General features: G+C 42.8%; 1 protein-coding gene and 1 long non-coding RNA gene across 2 annotated transcripts in view; both read left to right on the top strand.

The window, feature by feature from the left end:
• pik3r3b (phosphoinositide-3-kinase, regulatory subunit 3b (gamma)) overlaps positions 1–15,933 on the top strand; it is a 301,873-nt gene that overhangs the window by 225,457 nt on the left and 60,483 nt on the right. The window lies entirely within an intron of this gene.
• LOC135561442 (uncharacterized) lies at positions 10,874–11,684 on the top strand. The gene is made up of 2 exons (XR_010459461.1): positions 10,874–11,081; positions 11,423–11,684. It is a non-coding gene; the product is annotated as an uncharacterized LOC135561442 (long non-coding RNA).

Raw genomic sequence — 15,933 nt, 5'->3', positions numbered from 1 at the left:
AGGAAGGAGACGCATTCGGTCTCCTAGAGACGAACTTACTTTGGTGCGAAAAGTGCAAATCAATCCCAGAACAACAGCATAGGACCTTGTGAAGATGCTGGAGGAAACAGGTACAAAAGTATCTATATCCACAGTAAAACGAGTCCTATATCAACATAATTAACCTGAAAGGCAGCTCAGCAAGGAAGAAGCCACTGCTCAAAAACCGCCAATAAAAAATAAATCCAGACTACGATTTGCAACTGCACATGGGGACAAAGATCATACTTTTTGGAGAAATGTCCTCTGATCTGATGAAACAAAAAATAACTGTTTGGCCATAATGACCATCGTTATGTTTGAAGGAAAAAGGGGTAGGCTTGCAAGCCGAAGAACACCATCCCAACCGTGACGCACAGGGGTGGCAGCATCATGTTGTGGGGGTGCTTTGCTGCAGGAGGGACTGGTGCACTTCACAAAATAGATGGCATCATGAGGCGGACAATTATGTGGATACATTGAAGCAACATCTCAAGACATTAGTCATGAAGTTAAAGCTTGGTTGCAACATTTGTGGGCAGAACTGAAAAAGTGTGTGAGAGCAAGGAGGCCTACAAAACTGACTCAGGTACACCAGCTCTGTCAGGAGGAATGGGCCAATATTCACCCTACTTATTGTGGGAACTTGTGGAAGGCTACCCAAAACATTTGACCCGAATTAGACAATTTAAAGGCAATGCTACCAAATACTAATTGAGTGTATGTGAACTTCTGACCCACTGAAGTTTAACTGAGTTTAAACGTATTTGACTAAGGTGTATGTAAACTTCCGTCTACAACTGTACATGTACAAATTACCTCGACTAACCTGTACCCCTGCACATTGACTAGGTACCGGTACCCCCTGTATATAGCCTCATTATTATTAGTTTATTGTGTTACTTATTTTTTACATTAGTTTATTTAGTAAATATACTCTATTTTCTTAACTGTATTGTTGGTTAATTAATTAAGGGCTTGTAAGTAAGCATTTCGCGGTAAAGTCCACACCTGTTGCATTCGGCACGTGTGAGAAATACAATTTGATTTGATTTGATCACCCATATAAGCTTATGTGAGTGAAGGCCATAGCATGTAATGAGAGCATGCATGAGTGGAGCAAAGCATTCACACTGGTTGGTTCTCAAGCAGGCAGCATTTTTTATCATGTTTATACAACACAAAGCAGGGCTCAGGAGGAAAATCTTATTAGAGTAACAACTTGAGGCAGCACTGCCTACATTGTCTCTCATATGTCACATTGGTGTGAACGGAGCTGGAGCAGATGCCCCTCTCTTTCTCTTACCAATCTCTTTCTTTTCACCCCTTTTCACCACTGTCTCCACTTCTCTTTGTTAACCCTCTGTCTCTCATCTCTCTCTCTATTCCAATGTTCCTCTCACTCTTTCGTTCTTATCTTTCTCTCTTTTGCGTCTCTCTTCCTCTCTCACAGCAAGGCCACTGACTGACTGACTGACTGACTGACTGACTGACTGACTGACTGACTGACTGACTGACTGACTGACTGACTGACTGACTGACTGACTGACTGACTGACTGACTGACTGACTGACTGACTGACTGACTGACTGACACACAGAGAGAACAGGAGGGACCCACTGACGGTTGTCATTCACATATGAAAGCACAGCATTCCAGGCATAAGTGCATCTGGCCAATGTCACAGTGAAAGATGTCAGTGGCACATAATTATCATTAGTGTTGGGTTGATTTTACCCCAGTGAGGGCTCAGGCCTTCTGACAGGGGGAGTAAAAGCAAGAGAGGGAGGGAGGGAGGGAGTAGACTGGGGTTAAAGGGATACTTTGGGATTTGGGCAATGAAGCCTTTTATCTACTTCTCTAGAGTCAGATGAACTCGTGAATACCATTTGTATGTCTCTGTATGCAGTTTGAAGGAAGTTGCTAACAAGCATCAGCGCACTTGCTAACGAGCGTTCCAGTCATTGCGCTAATGCTAGTTAGCATTTGCTTGTGAAACTACCTCTTAACTTACTTCATACTGGAACGCAGAGACATACAAATGGTATCATTGAGTTAATTTGACTCTGGGGAAGGAGATAAAGGGTTTCATTACCAAAATACCAAAGTATCCCTTTAAGAGAGAGGACAGGGAGAGGAGGAGACAGAGATGATGAGTGCAAAGACAGACAGACAGAGATAGAGGCAGACACCCCACTGACATCTCCACATCATATCAAGCTATAGATATGACTGGCTACATTATATCTATCGTCTATCTATTTGCTATAGATTTTACCCAGCCCTTCTAGTTTCAGCCGTTTCTTTTACGCCTGCTACGTTAGGTTACCATCCCTCTAACCCCTCACCCCACATCCATGTCATCCAGGTCTTCTAGGCCCTAAATATAAATCTTTCATGCCCCAGATCTGTCAGAGGGCTGGGGTTAGCACTATAAGCCCAGCAGCACCCCCGGCGGTGGGGATGGTGGTCTGGTAGGTGAGGCCCCGCTAATTCTCAGACCCGAGCGCTGCCTCTCTCTCTCCCAGGTCTGGTCTCACGGTCCTGGACTCATCCCATTAGCTGGCTGTGGTCCCTCCCGTAGAACAACATCTTGTGTCACAAAGCTCCACATTTACATTCCCCCATTCCCCTATCTGCATAATGAATGGAGGCAGGAAGCATCCTTAGAGGAAATATTGTGAATTGAACCGGGGATTAATAACTCCTACAGATACAGGGGGGAGGAGAGATTATTTGAGAGGGCATTCTCTGAAGTCGTCACCCCTAGTTAGACTGAATATTAAAACGTATTGTTTATTTTTAGGGGAGATTTAACTGGAATCTTCATTTAAGGTTTGCTCCTAGTTTTGACCCTTTATCTGAAAGGCTTCCTTAGACATTGCAGATGAAGAAAACACTACTGTAAGTACAGTGCCTTCGGAAAGTATTCAGACACCTTGACTTTTTCCACATTTTGTTACATGACAGCCTTATTCTAAAATGTATTTAATTTTTTGGTGTGTTTTTTTGTGCAAATGTGTATATATATATATATATATATATTTTTTTTTTTAAATGATACCTCATCTACATAAGTATTCAGACCCTTTGCTATGAGACTCGAAATTGAGCTTGGACACATCCTGTTTCCATTAATCATCCTTGAGATGTTTCTACAACTTGATTGGTTGTAAACTTGACCTGTTGTAAACATGATTTGGACATGATTTGGAAAGGCACACACCTGTCTGTATAAGGTCCCACAGTTGACAGTGCATGTCAGAGCAAAAACCAAGCCATGAGGTCAAAGGAGATCCGAGACAGGATTGTGTCTAGACACAGATCTGGGAAAGGGTACCAAAAACTTTCTGCAGCATTGAAGGTCCCCAAGAACACAGTGACCTACCATCATTCTTAAATGGAAGAAGTTTGTAACCACCAAGACTCTTGCTAGAGCTGGCCGAACAGCCAAACTAAGCAATCGGGGGAGAAGGGCCTTGGTCAGGGAGGTGACCAAGAACCAGATGGTCACTCTGACAGAGCTCTAGAGTTCTTCTGTGGAGATGGTAGAACATTCCAGAAGGACAACAATCTCTGCAGCACTCCACAAATTAGGCCTTTATGGTAGAGTGGCCAGACAGAATCCACTCCTCAGCAAAAGTTACATGACAGCCCACTTGGAGTTTGCCAAAGGCACCTAAAAACTCTCAGACTATGAGAAACAAGATTCTCTGGTCTAATGAAACCAAAATTGAACTCTTTGGCCTGAATGCCAAGCGTCACGTCTGGAGGAAACCTGGCACCATCCCTACGGTGAAGCATGGTGGTGACCGCATCATTCTGTGTGGATGTTTTTAAGTGGCAGTGACTGGGAGACTGGTCAGAATCGAGGCAAATATGAACCGAGCAAAGTACAGAGAGATCCGTGATGAAAACCTGCTCCAGAGCGCAGACTTGGGCCATGGTTCACCTTCCAACAGGACAACGACCCTAAGCACACAGCCAAGACAACGCAGGAGTGGCTTTGGGACAAGTCTCTGAATGTCCTTGAGTGGCCCAGCCAGAGCCCGGACTTGAACCCGGTTGAACATCTCTGGAAAGACCTGAAAATAGCTGTGTAGCAAAGCTCCTCATCCAACCTGACAGAGCTTGAGGGGATCTGCAGAGAAGAATGGGAGAAACACCCCAAATGCAGGTGTGCCAAGCTTGTAGAGTCATACCCAAAAAGACTCAATGCTGTAATCGCTGCCAAAGGTGCTTCAACAAAGTACTGAGTAAAGGGTCTGAATACTTATGTAAATGTAATATTAAAGTTTTTCATTTTAATAAAATAGCAAACATTTCTTACAACCTGTTTTTGCTTTGTCATTATGGGATATTGTGTGTATTCTAAAATGTAATCAATTTTAGAATAAGTCTGTAACATAATAAAATGTGGAAAAAGTCAAGGGGTCTGAATACTTCCCGAAGGCACTGTTTTTCTTCTCTGCTGGCTGAATCTAAATTAATGCTAGCTTTGTTGTTCTGGGAAGTGGTATTATTATTGTGTGTTTGTTTCTTAACCACAGAGGTATTGTGGTCCTCAGATTAGTATGTTGACAATTTAATCCCATGTTCCCCAGCATCAAAGGGCACAGTGTTGTGTTCCTGTGCCTGTCCTCCTGCATTGTGCATGTGTGTGTCCAGCAAGCTGTACAAGGCCTCTACTTAATTTCCCATCAACAATGGCTAAAAAGAAGCAGTGTGTTCGTTTGTGTGTTTATGTTTTGTTATGACCACAATCAAAGTTAATGAATCAATTCATCACACTCATTTGTCCTGCTCATATTTTCCAAAGAAAAGGGATAATAATCATTCCACCGTGTGTTATCCCCTTATCTGATCACTCCCCTCCCCCTCTCTCACTCCTTTCTCCTCTCCTGGCTCCACTTCCCTCTCTCTTTCCAGGTCTCTGTTAAGCTCCCCGCTTTTCTCTACCCTCTTTCCCTCTCACTAACTTATCCCTTATGCTCCCCCCTCTCTTTGCTCCACTTCCCACCTCTCCCTCTCCTTCCCCTGGTTTCCCTCCCTCCCTCTCTCTGGGGCTGTGTAAAATGAGTAGTGAGTGTAATCTCAGGCTGGCTGGCTGGCTGGCCGACAGAGAAAGGAGAGAAGCATGCTGGGCTGGCACCCCCTACCCCCATCAGCTGACCTGTTCTCTATTAGTGCTCAGCTGGAGCACACACACACACACACACACACACACACACTCTCTCTCTAACAGTGACACACAAACATGTACGAACACACACACACACAAGGTTTGTTTTATAGGTATATAGGTCTGTATTTCTGCAAGCTGGTGTGTGTTTGTATATATAGATGCCCTCTTATAAGCACCCCTACATGTCTGCTCCAAAGTCTGTCACACACATGCCACACACACAGGCAGACACAAACAGACATTTGCATACACACACACAAACACACACACCCTTCCCAGAGGCCACACGTCTGGTGTTGCCGCTTGGACTGTGGATTCATGTACTCGCTGCCCACTGGGTCTGAGCAGGAAACAGCTGCTCCCTCTGATAATCCCCCCCTGCCACCCCGGGCCTGGAGGCAGAGTGTGTGTGTGTGTGTGTGTGTGTGTGTGTGTGTGTGTGTGTGTGTGTGTGTGTGTGTGTGTGTGTGTGTGTGTGTGTGTGTGTGTGTGTGTGTGTGTGTGTGTGTGTTGATTAACACATCTCTTCGTCAGAAACACTGATTCGGCACTCTGAGGGGGCATTTTGTGAAACGGTCCGTTCATGTGTGAAGCTGCCTTAAACACTTTCTCATGCTGTGCTGTGTGAGGCCCCTGCAGTGGCACAGGTCCACTGATTGTGAAGAGGCTTTTGAGTGTAGATGCATAAAGAGACAGAGAGAGATGGAGAAAGAGAGATAGAGAGAACAGAGGGGAAGGAAAGAGACTAACCCTCAGGGTCCCTTTGCCCTCACTTTGAAACTAATACAGGCAACCTAGAGGTGTTGAAGCAAACTCTAAGGGAGAGTAGTGTACTGTATGTGAGACTATATACTAACATGCAAGTGTGTGTGTTTGCGTGCATGCATCCTTGTGTGTGTGTGTGTGTGTGTGTGTGTGCGTGCATGCATCCTTGTGTGTGTGTGTGCGTGCATCCTTGTGTGTGTGTGTGCGTGCATGCATCCTTGTGTGTGTGTGTGCGTGCATGCATCCTGTGTGTGTGTGTGTGTGCGTGCTCATGCCCTGCGAGTTGGGCTGAGCCATCCTTGGGCCTGCTTCCAGCTGGGTAAATCTCAGTGTATCAGCCCCTCTCACTCTAAAGCCTGAGTAATACTCTCATATTCTATCTCATTAATCCTATTAGACACACAAACCTAGAGGAGAGAGCTACTGAGCTTATTCTGTACCAGCACGCACACACACACACACTCTCTCACTCTCTCACTGTCTCTCTCTCACACACACACACACACACACACACACACACACACACACACACACACACACACACACACACACACACACACACACACACACACACACACACACTCTGACACATACCTCCCTTACCCTTTAAGCCACACTGTATCTACCCTGCTTTTGTCATCTCTGAATTATACCAACACTTTCTTCAGTGTCTTCTAGGTTTTTCTGTGCAATGGTTGTTGGTAAGTGTACATGTACTGTTACACTGATGAAGACATGGTTACAGTTGGTTTATATTATGGCCCATGTCCCCAGTGACTTAAGCCTATATGCTGTGCAGTATCTATGGGTCAGTATCAAGTGTTTTACAGTCGGGGAAGCCAGTCACTGCCAAGCTATTGGCCTTGTATAAGAACCGTTCCAGCACTTACAGATGCCACAGTCACTCTAAATGCCTCTGTAGTCTTTCTATGACGTCTACACCACTGATTACTTAGCCAGAGTGGAGTGCTACAGGTCTGAGAGGTAGAGTGCTTCAAAGCTGATACCAATTCACAGATTTCAGAAAGAGATAGCGGAATGGGAAGATATACATACATTTACATTTAAGTCATTTAGCAGTTCGTGTGGTCGTGTTAGAGGGTGTTTGAACTTATCCAGAGCGATCTTACAAATTGGTGCATTCACCATTTTTATGACATCCAGTGGAGCAGCCACTTTACAATAGTGCATCTAAATATTTTCAACCCGGGGGGGATTACTTTATCCTATCCTAGGTATTCCTTGGATGGAGAGGCTTAAAATAAGGCTAGCTTTGATCAAATGGAACGTGCCAAAATTGATTGATTGCCTGACAGGTGGAAGAAAATGATTGATTGCTGACCTTATGACCTGATGACATGTACTGAATATGTGCCCCCGCCCCGCCCCCCCCTGTTCGTGTGGTCATGTGTTAGAGGGTGTTTGAACTTTTGGGGCCCATGCCCCCTCCACCCCCAGTTTTATCTCCCTTATGGTTGTTATCTATGAAGCAGGAATGTCTGGGGTATAGATAGCGCTGGGGCCTCAGCATTATAAATGTCCAGAACAAGCCATTTTTTAAGACCTGAATATGTGTGTGTGTGTGGGTGTGTGTGGGTGTGTGTGAGAAACAAGGAATGTGTGTGGGTGTGTGTGTGTGTTAGAAACAAGGTCCCTTGGGCATTGTGTCCATTTCAGGCTTTAAACAACAATTAAACAGCCATCTAAATAATGTTTCTCAGCCTAGTTTCCTATTGAGTTCTCTTTATATGTACAGGCACAGAGCTTCCAGATGGCTCCAGCCTAAGGATTTTCAGTGCATGTACACATGGGGAGATTAGAACCCCAAAGAAAAGATCCTAAAGGTACTTTCAGATTCAGGTTTATCATGACAGCCACTTTATGAAAGGCATTTACTTATGGCTAAACAGCTTCTACACAGCTTATTAATTAATGCTGTGGGATGAAATTAGGTGTTTCTAGGAGGTCTTAAACAGATCTACAGTGAAACAAACATGTACACTTTACCCACATTTTTATTGACTTTTAAAAAGACCACAGTAACATGACAGAATTTGTGCAAAGGCAACGAAACCATTATTAAATGTACAACAGTAGTATTCACAAACTCAAAGTGTTAAACATAAGGGACATCAATAATGACAGCTCCTTTAGATCAAAGGCCTTTAAATGGCTAAACAGTTTTCCACATCATTAATGAATAAGATGTGTAGAAAACTGATTTACAGGCAGGACGTTTGATCTACACAGGGAAGAAGCCGGAGTTATGATGCATGGCTTATGTTTTTGAGTTGGTGCTTGTTACAGAATACTACTGGTCATTTAATAGCCCCTTCAGTCGTTGCCTTTGCACAAATTCTGTCATTTTACTGTTTATTTTAAAAGTTTCAATAAAAATTATCCCCTTAAAGTGGTCTCTAACATTCCTGAAATTAAAAATATTTTAAGCACACCTAAACATTATCTATTGTCTATTATTAGCTTGTGATTTTACTGACAATATCCCCGTTTAAAACAGCTCAAAATACATTGTTGGCTAGAGTTTCCATGCCTTTCATTATGCAGACATTTGTTTTATTAGACTATATTTCTCATTAGGAATACGGTTGTCACCCCCCTTGGAGGCTTGGTGCATGTACAAAGAAAAAGTACCAAATTCAACCATGGGTGGCTGTTAACTAAAATAATGGCAATTCGTGTAGTTTTGACTTAATGGTGGTTTCTTTACTAACTAGGAAAACTCAACAGTGTGTAAGTCTGAGAAACATTATTAACATTATCGACGCCAGGACAGCGGAGTCAATCACCACCTTCCGGAGACACCTGAAACCCCACCTCTTTAAGGAATACCTAGGATAGGATAAAGTAATCCTTCTCACCCCCCCCCTTAAAAGATTTAGATGCACTATTGTAAAGTGGCTGTTCCACTGGATGTCATAAGGTGAACGCACCAATTTGTAAGTCGCTCTGGATAAGAGCGTCTGCTAAATGACTTAAATGTAAATGTAAAAATTATTGAGCTGGTTGGTTTATTGTTGTTGAAAGCTTGAAATGTACACCCATTGAGAAGTGATTTTGCAGCAACAGTTTTAAAGTGGGTAATCATATATATATATATATATATATATATATATATATATATATATATATATATCCTTGCATGTTTGAATTAGAGCTCCTTTAAAGTGTTTTAGATTATGATAATAATGTTATATTATTTTTATAATAATACATATCTGCAAACCAAATGTTTTTCTGAAAACCCCTTTTTGCATCTTCAATAGTTGTAGATGTTCCAACGTTCGTAGACCTTTCATACAAAAAGACCTAATACTGTCTGTTTCATCGGTTCCTCCGATACAGGATATTTGGTTTAGAGAACAAAGGCTATGAATTCAAACAACAGGAGGGGATGTCGTGACATTCTGTCTGCAACCGGGTTGGGGGTCACCGGCCGCAGATTAGAGGTATCTATGTTTAACCCGGGTGGTCGGCTGATATCTCAACATGCCTTATGCATGATAGTGCACACCTTGGTTTCAAACGATTCTCTACAGATAGAATGGGGCTACATGCTTGGGCCCCTGTTGAACACACACCCACACCCTTTGTTTTTGAAACAAAACACACACACACACACACTCCTGCTGCTCCGTCACACGCACACTCATGCACGCACCCTGATTTTCCGTGTCTTTTTTTCTTCGTGACAGACCGGGGTGATGTCGGGAAAGGACATTTTCCTATCGTTAAAGGGTGAGATACATTTTTAAACCAGTGATTTAATTCCAAAATATTTAGTACATACGTTTTAAAGACGTGTTAGAATTAATGACCAAATTGTACTACTATTTAAACAAGAATCATTAGTATTTTATGTAAAAACATTGGAGGCCTACAGTTGTACCGCACACTCACGCACGCACGCACCCGGATTTTCTGTATTTTTTCTTCGTGACAGACGTGGTTGATGGCTGGAAAGGACATTTTCCCTTCGTTAAAGGGTGAGATACTGTTTTAAAACCATTGATTTAAGACCCAAAATATATAGTACTAACTTTTTAAAGACATGTTCGAATTAATTATCAAATTGTACTACTATTTAAACATGCATCATTAGTGTTTTTATGTAAAAACATTGGAGACCTACAGTTGTACATTATTACAAACTTTATAACATACCATTGTAGGAAAGACTATAAATTGCTTCTGAGAATCTACGTCTAACAGTCGCTTCCCAATCACCTATGTCCAGTAGCCTTCAGAAATATCTATTAGGAGGGATTCCCTTATTCACATCTCTTTTTTAATCTGTCCTGGCAGCTAAATATTCGGGGCTGTGGGTTTGCGCTAAAGCTGTGGTAACAGTGTTAAAGTATATGCTCCACGTTCTGTCCCTAACTATGTGTGTGTTTCGAGACATTTTTTTTTTTGTTTTAGTTTTATAATGGTTACATGTTCATTACACACCCCTGCATTCTATATTATTAAGTAGGCTGTTGTTCTTTGAGGTCCGTTATGTCAATTTGCCTTTATACATCTCATTGACCTACTGTCAACTCCCTCAGTTGTAAACATCTACAATAATCATTAGACGTACGCGTCAGAGTTATCATACCCCGTGTCGGGGTTTGTACAGAGTTGGTTAAATCCGCTCTTTTGCTCCCCGTTACATGGCTAATAATCTCCAAGCTGCTCTAAGCGGTGTTGTTTGTGTGAATATTGTTTTCCATAAAGTTAATAACCCCCTAAAACGAAATATGAAATGACCTCTTCCCCTATTGAGATACATTTTTAAAACCAGTGATTTAATTCAAAATATTTAGTACCTACATTTTCACACGTTATAATTCCAAATTATGTGTCCGCTGTGCGGGGAAAATTATAATACAAGCAGAACTACGTAGCTAATACTGTTGTAACTGGGGATCCTTATTGTAGCAACACACTTTTGTAGGGAAGGCAATCCTGCGCTGCGTTAGCTAAGTTTTCATGTCATCGGGTGTAGTTCATAAAGGTTGAAGAGTGTATGTTAGGATGAAGTGTGAATTCATGCCAGGAATAATAAGTGTGAAGTTTGATTTCCTCCCTTCTGTAATAAGCAGCCAATGAGGTATTTTTTCCTTTATTCATGTGTTTAATCTGAACCCGTTATAACACCGGTTAAACTGTTATGTATGTAAGCACTTCAGAGTTATACCAAGCTAATAAGTCACTCCTAAGATAATGTTGTAAGAGTGTGCTTAACTGTATTTTTAATTTACTTTATAGTTCTCACTGAAGGGGATAATTCTCACTGAAACTACAGAATAAAGCCGCCAGTTAAAATCATGGAACGGTTGTGCTCGTGGTTACTGAAGGAGCTACAAGACCATTATTCGTTTCGAATTCACCAACTCAAAGACGCTTGCCCGCTCCATCATAACTCCGTAAGTTTTTTCCCTCCCTGTGTAGATCAAACGTCCTGCCTGTAAATCCTGGGTATGCCCACATCATTAATGAATAAGATGTGTAGAAAACTGTTTAGCCATAGTTAAAGGCCTTTCATAAAGAGCCTGTCATGATTGCATGTCCCTTATGTTTAACACGTATTGCTTGTTACAGAATACTACTGTTGTACATTTAATATCCCCTAGCAGATTTCGTTGCCTTTGCACAAATTCTGTCATGTTACTGTGGTCTTTTTAAAAGTCAATAAAAATGTGTGTAAAGTGTACATGTTTGTTTCACTGTAGATCTGTTTAAGACCTCCTAGAAACACCTAATTTCATCCCACAGCATTAATTAATAAGCTGTGTAGAAGCTGTTTAGCCATAAGTAAATGCCTTTCATAAAGCGGCTGTCATGATAAACCTGAATCTGAAAGTACCTTTAGGATCTTTTCTTTGGGGTTCTAATCTCCCCGTGTGTACATGCACTGAAAATCCTTAGGCTGGAGCCATCTGGAAGCTCTGTGCCTGTACATATAAAGAGAACTCAATAGGAAACTAGGCTGAGAAACATTATTTAGATGGCTGTTTAATTGTTGTTTAAAGCCTGAAATGGACACAATGCCCAAGGGACCTTGTTTCTAACACACACACACACCCACACACATTCCTTGTTTCTCACACACACCCACACACACCCACACACACACACATATTCAGGTCTTAAAAAATGGCTTGTTCTGGACATTTATGATGCTGAGGCCCCAGCGCTATCTATAGCCCCAGACATTCCTGCTTCATAGATAACAACCATAAGGGAGATAAAACTGGGGGGTGGAGGGGGGAATGGGCCCCAAAAGTTCAAACACCCTCTAACACATGACCACACGAACAGGGGGGGCGGGGCGGGGGCACATATTCAGTACATGTCATCAGGTCATAAGGTCAGCAATCAATCATTTTTGACACCTGTCAGCAATCAATCAATTTTGACACATGCCGTATCCTATTACTCTCTGAGGAGAAGAGGAAAGAGTGGAATGTGGGCAGAAGGTTGTTCCATTATGCTAAATACTGTATTTGCTCCATCTCCATGGTGACATACACTGTCTGGCCCTTTAGTCTGATTGTATGGGAGTGCAAGGCCTGACCGGGACTTAGGCCAGCGGTAGCAGGTTGAGGTGGTGACCTTATGTCACTCTGTGTGATGGACCAGGGTCTTTTAGCTCAGCTGAGTGACACACTAATCTCTCCCTCTCTTTGTCTGTTCATCCCTCTAGCTCACCTCTCTAGTCCACACAGTTTCAACAGTATTTGTTTTCTTTTAAATACTTTAGTTACGCTTAATTGAGCTTGCTTGGTAAAATAGAACCGATGACCAGTCTAGACAGACTCAATCAAATGCTACGAAATATTTTGAAAGTAAAACAAAGATCATCTGAACCCAGGTCTGAGCTCATCCCTATCTCTCCCTGGGTGGAATCTAGGCCGCACACTCCCGGGGTCTGGACTTTACTCTTTCAGGACAGGGCACAGTGTTGAATGCTCGTCCATGTGGCAGCTGCATTAAAAAACAATGAGCCTTTCTTTTCTTTTTTTTACATCGCTGCCTGTCAAGACCTGTGTGAGTGTTACTGCTTTGCCTCACGCTGTGTGCTGCTATCACACAGTTGTTTGTGTCTTAACAACTTTATTACCGTAATATGTCATGTGATTTGCTTATTTGAGGGCTATGACTCAGCGCAACATCAATGGCTCATTGGACCCACATCGAGGTCCATTTTGCTTCCAAAAAGGTCAACCCTTCCTTCCTGGGTTGTCTTCACTATGTAGGCTGGTCTGTCTCATCAATTTTTTCTCTGCCATCTGAGAGGCTAAACATATCTGTCCCTGTCCCCCCCTAACGGCTGCATTCATCTTCATCAGGCCGGCTAAGTGACGTGGGCCGGTCCAGCCTCTGAATAATTCAACAGCAGCCCTAATGATTGGCTACTCAGTGACAAAGTCGGGAACACAGGGGTCAGTGCCACAGTAGCGCGCCAGGGTGTCGGTTATCAGCCCACACACACACACACACACACACACACACACACACACACACACACACTTCTGTAACCCTCCACCGACAGCCATTAACCTAACCTAACCTGCCATCACCGCCAGCTACTGTTCTTTCTGCCGCCGACCGACAGCCTTAGCCAGCGGCCAGCATGACTGTGTTCTATTCTGCAGCATCGTGAGGCTGTTAGAGAGGTGATAATTCACTCACTCAGTCCACTCTGGAGAAGAGTGTCTGCTAGCTAAATGACTGAAATCTAATTCAATGTAATGTCAAGTCATGTGCAGATATACAGTGTACTGGCTCTGACACACACACAAACACACACACACACACACACACACACACACACACACACACACACACACACACATGCATACCCTAGTCCTTCTTCTTCTCCTCTGGCCTAATTTGTCCAAACTTTGATTCGATTAGCTTTTCCCACAGTCAGGTTTTTTGCTTCTTTTTAACTGGCCAGCGATCCTATTAGTTAGTTAGTGTATTTATGAACACATCTGCACACCAACGCAATCACATTGTAACTACTTTAGATTGGTTTATGCTGTCATAATGTATGCCTCAGCTCAATTAATGGGTGCATTAGCTGGGAGGGCAAAGGTGGATGGGTATAGGAGGTAGACAGGGGGGGAAAAATGGAGTTCAGTGCCTTGTAGCTGTTTTCATACAGATAGATAAGCCATCCCATTCTTTCTTTTTCCCCCTCTCTTCTTCTTCTCTTCTAAAATAAGGAGAGATCACAAGCGGATCACAGTCTGCCCTCACCAGCTGAGAGCTCTGACACACACACACATTGACACACACTCATGTACACACGCACACATGCACACAGGCATAACAGTAAAGGCGAGGAGTGTGTTCTAACTAAAACTCTCACATGGCCAGCACTTTCATGTGAAACTAAAGTAATTTTAGGTTATTTAATCGTGCATCATATTAGCACATTAGGCACACCTTTATGGTTTATTGTTGAGTTGACGCCCAAAGAGCCAACATGGGGTTAACAGTTTTGATGCGTAAAAGTTTATATTTTAAAATGAAAAAGAAGGGATTTATTTACAACATGGATCTTCTAATCATTGCAGCTTGACTTTCAAGATTATTTTTTTTGGGGGGGGGGGGCAGATTCCTTTTTATCTTGGTCTTTCACCTGTACGAAAGATATTAAAATGGCTTCATCACCGCTTGGCATGGCAACTGTATGGTATCCAACCGTAAGGTGCTACAGTGGGTAGTGCGTACGTCCCAGTACATCGCTGGATCCGAGCTCCATGCTATCCAGGACCTCTATACCAGGTGGTGTCAGAGGAAGGCTCTGGAGTGCCAAGTCTGGAACCAAAAGTCCACCCCCAAGCCATTGCTAAACATTTAATGAAATGGCTACCCTGGCTATTTACATTGACCCTCTTTTTATTTGCACTGACTCTCTGGCACCGGCTCTATGCACACTGACTATGTACACACTTACACATACTACAGTGACACCCCAGCACACACATACAAACACACACACACGTTGTAGTACTCAAGACCACATATTGAATGTCTCAGTCTTGTCTCAGTGTCAAATACATTTGTACTCGGTCTTCACCCGGTCTCGGACAGTGAGGACTTTCTTCCCGAGACCAGCAGAGTAAAATACAAATTATTATCAGCTTCTATCCAGTCAGCGCATAAAACCACTTCGCCTCAATAAGATCTGGTGCAACCAATTACCTTCAGAAGTCACATAATTAGTTCAATAAAGTCCACTTGTGTGCAATCTATGTGTCGTATGATCTGTCCCATGATCTCAGTATATATCCTGTTCTAAAAGTCCCCAGAGTCTGCAATACCACTAAGCAAGGGGCACCACCAAGCAAGCGGCACCATGAAGACCAAGGAGCTCTCCAAACAGGTCAGGGACAAAGTTGTGGAGAAGTACAGATCAGGGTTGAGTTATAAAAAATATCTGAAATATCTGAAGAGACCAAAGATAACCCTGAAGGAGCTGCAAAGCTCCACAGTGGAGATTGGATTTGGTGTTCGCCAAAAGGCAAGTGAGAGACTCCCCAAATATATGGAAGAAGGTACTCTGGTCAGATGAGACAAAAATTGAGCTTTTTGGCAATCAAGGAAAACGTCATGTCTGGCGCAAACCCAAAACCTCTCATCATCCCGAGAATAGCATCCCCACAGTGTGGGGAAGTTTTTCATCAGCAGGGACTGGGAAACCGATCAGAATTGAAGGAATGATGGATGGCGCTAAATACAGGGAAATTCTTGAGGGAAACCTGTTTCAGTCTTCCAGAGATTTGAGACTGGGATGAAGGTTCACCTTCCAGCAGAACAATGACCATAAGCATACTGCTAAAGCAACACTCAAGTGGTTTAAGGGGAAACATTTGAGAATCTGAGGTATGACTTAAAGATTGCTGTACACCAGCGGAACACATCCAACTTGAAGGAGCTGGAGCAGT

This window comes from Oncorhynchus nerka, linkage group LG17, assembly GCF_034236695.1.
Source record: "Oncorhynchus nerka isolate Pitt River linkage group LG17, Oner_Uvic_2.0, whole genome shotgun sequence".
Lineage (NCBI taxonomy): Eukaryota > Metazoa > Chordata > Actinopteri > Salmoniformes > Salmonidae > Oncorhynchus > Oncorhynchus nerka.
The sequence above is the reverse complement of the archived record's forward strand: the minus strand, read 5'-3'. Positions and strand labels throughout refer to the sequence as shown.